General features: G+C 38.3%; 1 non-coding gene across 1 annotated transcript; it reads right to left on the bottom strand.

The window, feature by feature from the left end:
• Positions 1–5,548: 5,548 nt before the first annotated feature.
• Positions 5,549–5,678, bottom strand: LOC149302670 (small nucleolar RNA SNORA35). Its single transcript, XR_016272076.1, has one exon. It is a non-coding gene; the product is annotated as a small nucleolar RNA SNORA35 (small nucleolar RNA).
• Between the last annotated feature and the right edge of the window lie 575 nt (positions 5,679–6,253).

Here is a 6,253-nt window from a genome sequence, read left to right as displayed (position 1 = left end):
TAATGGCAGGTTTAAACATTCCACAGTGTGTCTTTGCTGGTACTGGCTTCCTTGAATGTACTGCGTTAGAAAACATGGTATGATGCGTAGACACTATAGCTAAACTGAAAACTTTTTTTAAAATTCCAATGGAATGTATACCACAATGCTTTGCAGACCCCTCTGGCACTTACAGGTCTAAACATTTTATGGTTATGCTTAATAGATGAAGCTTTGCTATGATGTAGATAAAAAACAAGGAGTACGTGATCAAAAGATAAATATACAGAGTAATTATGAAGCAAGCACAGTTTGAGACAAACATATAAGTGTATGTTCACAACACAGTGATGTATTTACCCGACCAGTGCCCCCAGTCTCCCCCCCTCTGTGGTCGGCATCCCAAATACAATAAAAGGCGCTGCAAACCTTTAAGAAACTGACTGATATGACATCATATGGCACAGCACCTTTTCATGAAGTCTATGGATGCTGTACTTAGCCTGCGGACTCTACAGCGTAAAAAGGTTGGTTGTGAAGATCAAAGATCTCCCATGTAATCAGCCCATTGTGCAACAGGACAGCAGGGGATAGCTTAATCTGACCCCCTGTTTTTTACCAGGGACTGCAGTCCCTGGACCTGCCACCCTAGTGCTTTTGATATACAACCTCATGTTGTGCCTATATTTATCAATACTCTGGACGATGGGATTTTTGGGCTATTAATGCATGCCTTTTATTTACTCACATTCACATCAAATAAGTATACATGAAGACCGTATAGGATATGTTCCAAAGTAACACAAGCAGAACAAGAGGAATTATTTTCATGAAGTCTGTGGCTTTATCATTCGCCTCAAGAATTCAAAATGCATTAAAATTACACAAGAGAGGTCACACATTATCCTCAGCCACATCTGTTGTGAAGACCGTCCTTCAAAGACTCTTATTTGGATTTCCTCTGCTTAACTAAATTGTGGCAACATACTAGCAGCACTGAACTGCCATTAACTGATGTAAAGTAATGTATTAAAATGTGAAGTGAAACTTACAAACACAACAGTCCAAAACATGTTATTGCAGGAACACTGCTGCTTCGTATTAAAATGTTCATTCATGCTTTTTTTGTTGCGTTCAATAATTCTTATCTGTTTGCATAATGTTGTTGTAGAAAGGCATGTTACGACAATGTGTTTAATTTGTTTTAATAAACATGTGATATACTTTAAGGAGTGCGTCTGGAAAAAAGGAAGTTCCATTTCTTGATGGTTTGTATAAGAAATCTTTTGATCTGTGTATAACTCCAGATAAAATGAAGGTTGATCAGGTGTTTTTATGGCCGTGCACATGTGCGGGTTCTATGTGAGAATCAAGGGTTTTGAGTGGCATTACCACACACGACATTATATTACATGATTCAAATGCTTCGTAAGGTTCTTCTGCTTGCCTAGAGCCTGGTGCTGCATCACTCAGCGAGTCAAATGTAAAGAATTCAGCAACTGAGTAGAAGGGATACTAAAATTGTGATCCATTTCATATTCTACTAGTTTTATAAAGGCACATTATGACTTACAGTACATACAGAACATATGAAGAAGAAACATATGAAAAAGAAAAAAAAATGAGATTTTGGTGTTCCTCTTCTCGCCCGCTCACTGGTAATTAATATAGCCATACTATACTGGTGTCAGTGCAACACCATGTCCTGTTACTATCATGACACCATGATGGTGATTTTAACCTCTCATTCACTCTTCCCATTCAGTCTGTTTACAAAAAAAGTGCTGCCTGCATCTTAAAAATATCTTTAAACTACAACTGTTGTTTGTGCCCTCATCATCTTCCATCTTAACTACTGCAACTCTTAAGTGGTCTCCCTCATACCCATCTTGCCTCTTTATAATACATTATGAGTGCTGCTGCTAGACTTACCCATCATTCTACTCCCCTCCATCTGTATACTGGTTGCCAATTTGTCATGCTTCTAACACATCAACTTTGAGGACAAAAAGTTCACTTGCTACCTAATATATCCAACCATAATGTTATGGCTGGTCGCTGTAGGCAGCAAGTGAACATTTCGCCCTTAAAAATTGTTAGAAGCAGGAAAAATGGTCATGCATGAGGATCTGAAAGACTTTGAGATGGGCCAAACTGTGATGGCTAGATAAATGAGCGCCTACAATGAACAAAGAACTGGACCACAGAGCAATGGAAGAAGGTGGCTGTGTGTGTCGCTTACCTTGAGAACACTCAACACCGGGATGCATCCATGGAGGCCCCACCCCGCAACTTAAAGGACCTGATGCTAACGTCTTGGTACCACATACCACAGCACACCTTCAGAGGTCTGGTGGAGTCCACGCCTCGATGGGTCAGGGCTGTTTTGGCGATTAAAGGGGGACCTACACAATATTAGGCAGGTGGCCATAATGTTATAGCTGATCAGTGAATTTTTTTACATAATTACCATACTATATATGAACTATCCATGTATCTGATGTTCCACCATACCAAAAAATTTTGGTCAGTTTTGGGACCTATAGTTTTTAATATTTTTTATAAGCGATATTACAAACATCTGTTTTTGCAGATGATACAAAGGTTTTCAACGAGGTAGGCATTCTGGATGGAATAAGCCCAATGAGTAATGATTTAAGTAAATTAGGATGGTCAAGAGTGTAGCAGCTGCAGTTTAGTGTTGATAAATATAAGATCTCTGGTCAGACCTTACCTGGAGTATTGCGTATAGTTCTGAAGACCCCATCTCTAAAAAGATATTGATATTGTGGAGAGAGTTCAGAGGAGGCCTGTGAGGATTGTAAATGGTTTGCACGATAAAAATGATCAGGAAACCTAAGCGCTACGAATATGTGATAGAAACATTTAAGTACGGTACTTAAGGGAAGTTTTTTTTAAAGGATGACAAATGTTAAAACTTGAGGGTCAAGAGCTTACATCTAATGCAAGGAAGTTTTACTTAATTAAGAGTGTGGTAGATAAGAGGAACTGTCTCCCAGCAGAAGTGGTAGAAGTTAACACAGAAACCTAATTTATTAATATAGATTTGTAGATAATTTTCAGTTTTCAGTAAATACCAGCGGGTACAGAAGGTAAGATTGAGTGTTACATTAGGGGGAATACAAAAAGATAAAACATCAGCACATCTCCTACATGACATATGCCGCAGAGTAACATCAGTACCTGAAACATATCAACAGCCAACTGAACTTTGAAAATGTTTCTTATCCAATTTCCCCTTAATTTGAGATATCTACAGAAAAGAATGAAATAGAAGAAATAAGTACATAAGAGAAATAAGGAAGAAACTGAATTTAAACATGCATGGGATAAGCATTAGTGTACCCCAAATCTAAGTTGAGGAATGATTAAGGTTTCAGTCTTTAAAGCAGAGAAAGGGGCAGACTAGATGAACCAAATGGTTCTTCTTTGCTGTCAGATTCTATACATCTATGTATCTGGTCGTATAACACAATCTGGACAGCGCTAGGTACAGAGACCAATGGCTCCTACAACCAGTTAATATGGGGACATGTGCATACAAAGAGCAAGATGCAGTCAGAAATTGAGCAAATAGGGGAAAGGTTGATGAAAACTACCTTTCAGCGCAGTTCCTTTTCACTTTCTGCAGCGCTCATAAAACATGGTACCCCAGGCTTATGCTAGGCATTATAGGCATGATATAACAACATAAAACATGAAATCATATAGTAAAAAAAAAAGTGGCACTCCCATTGGTGCTATGAATATACTATCAGTTGCATTGATTATTTTGGTGTTGAATGAAGCTGGAAGAATTTTGTAAACCTGGTAGTCCCCAAGCAGCATACAGATGATGTAAGCTTCCAAAGGTTTTTTTGGTGAACTGCGGATGGTGTGTTCGGATCTTCTGCATTCTGTGTTGAGGCTCCAGAAAGCCACGAGACATAGCTGTAAACGCATGAGTCATAATAAGATTCTGAGAATTGTACATGGCAAGGCTTCTGCAGACCCCTCCTGTGCTCTAGGGTGATGTTGGCTACATATCCCATTCTTCTGTGCGCTTTCCATTTTGTTGCAATGAAATACTTTCACTGCATAAAAATGTGCCTGCTCCTGTGAGTCACGGGCTCCGCTCTCTTTTACAATTTGGTGCCCCCTCCTGTTACCTTGTGTCTTTCTTAGCTGATTTTGTTATACAGATAGCAGATGCTGTAATTATAGATAATACTCAGCAATTAATTAGAAAAAAACACTACATTGTCCTATATTATAGTACATTATCCTTTTAATTATTATAATGATAGAGGAATTAGGTTGGCCTAATGGGGAAATGTACTAAGATAATCATGAGCGCTTTCATTCTAGTAAGAAAGATTTAGTATTGTTCCTGGAGTAAAATATAGAGAATATTCTAAGGTGAGGGATCACTAACACAATTTGGTATGTTCATTCTCATTTAGATAAAACCGCTGTCACCGGATTGAAAACTTTGTAGATGGCTGGTGCAGGTGATTGAGTAAATAATAAGTAATTGTATGTGAAGTTAATAATCTAAAAGTATTTTTAAACATTACCGTTTCTAATAAAATTGAAGTTCTCCTGACTTTCCTATGCCATGCGGAGTGTTTCCGTGAAGACATGGACAGATAGGTAAGGCTAAATCCAAAACAACATCGGTGGTGAACGCAGTATGCACTTAGCACCTGTATACATGCATGTTTAACCCCTTCGTGACAAAGGCTGATTTTACTTTTTGTACCCTTCGTGACAATGGCTGTTTTATCGTTTCTGCGGTGTTTGTGTTTAGCTGTAATTTTCTCTTAACCCATTTACTAAACCCACACAAGTTATATATTGTTTTTTTCAGGACAAGAAGGGCTTTCTTCAGACACCAAATTTTTTTCATATGATGTAATTTCCTATAATAAAAATAATAAAATATGACGAAAAATTGAAAAAAAAACACATTTTCTCACTTTTATTTGAAAAATCTTTTATTCATCATAAAAAACTACTGAAAAACCCTGCTAAATAGATTCTACTATTTGTCCCGAGTTTAGAAATACCCAATGTTTTTATGTTTTTTTGCTTTCTTCTACACGTTATGGGGCAATAAGTACAAGTAGCGTTTTGCTAATTCAAAACCATTTTTCTCTGAATCTGGTAATTCTGTCTCTATGTGGTATTTGGGGCATCTTTGAAGCCAGCAAATTAAATTTACCCCACCAAACCATATATTTTTGAAAACTAGACACCCCAGGGTATTTTAGATGCTGATAGTTTAACCCTTTCCATGCGCTAATCCTACCACCAACCCTTGTCAAAGTTTGGGATAGTAATTGTTTTTGGTGTTTTTTTCACATACTTTGTACTTCAGGTGTGAAATTACAGCTCCTGGTATATGTTGCTGTCATACAACACCCAGATATGTGTCCAGCAACATCTCCTGAGTACATTGATACCCCACATGCATGGGTTTGTCAGATTGTTTGGGGGCAAAAGGGCCACATTTGGAACATGAGCAATTCAAATTCAGTAGGAATTTTACATCTGGGTAAAGAAAAATGCTTGTACCCAACTATCAGTAGGGACAGGTTACAAGAAAGCCTGGCCTATCTCCAAGAAGGGATTTGATCTAGCACCTTAAGTGGTCCCTCATGCCACGGAATGGACACAGGGGTCACTTGACAGTGCAAATAAAAACGCTTAAAAATGGTGGAGCAAATAAAAGCTAAAAAACAGTAAATGTAACAAAAAATTAAAAAAAAATACAAAAATGGAGCAGGAACAAAAAAAAAATTAAAAATGGGAAACTGTGTGATACAGCTTGAAGCAGTCACCGACACAGAGTGCAGGTTTTCCAGGGCAATCTGGACAGTAAAATGTGGTGTCCTTTCTTTGCCCCCTGCTGTAGCATACCCTGCATCTCTTTTGGGGATTCTGCTTCTTTGCTGTAGGGGGGATTTTAAAAATAAAATGGGTAGCCCCAATTCTGTTGGTTCCCATCACTACTTGGGGACCAGGTGCATCACGGTACAAGATACCTGAAATTACTTCGAGCTGAAACTGCAAAAAAGACAGCTTCAGCCCAGTGTCTGCTTTTTTGTGCAGCAAAAAAGCGTTATAGGTTGCAATTTGCATTAGATAAATTGCAACCTTCTTGTACCAGGCCTTTGTCTTCCTCATAATGAGGTAGGGCTGTAGGAGTTGATCTGACAGATCAACTCCACCCATGTGCTTGTTATAGGCCCTGATGCACACTGGCTTTGTA

Source organism: Sceloporus occidentalis, unplaced genomic scaffold (assembly GCF_023333645.1).
Source record: "Sceloporus occidentalis isolate IW3139 unplaced genomic scaffold, rSceOcc1.0.p SCAF_18, whole genome shotgun sequence".
NCBI lineage: Eukaryota > Metazoa > Chordata > Lepidosauria > Squamata > Phrynosomatidae > Sceloporus > Sceloporus occidentalis.
This window is presented reverse-complemented; position numbering and strand designations above follow the sequence as displayed.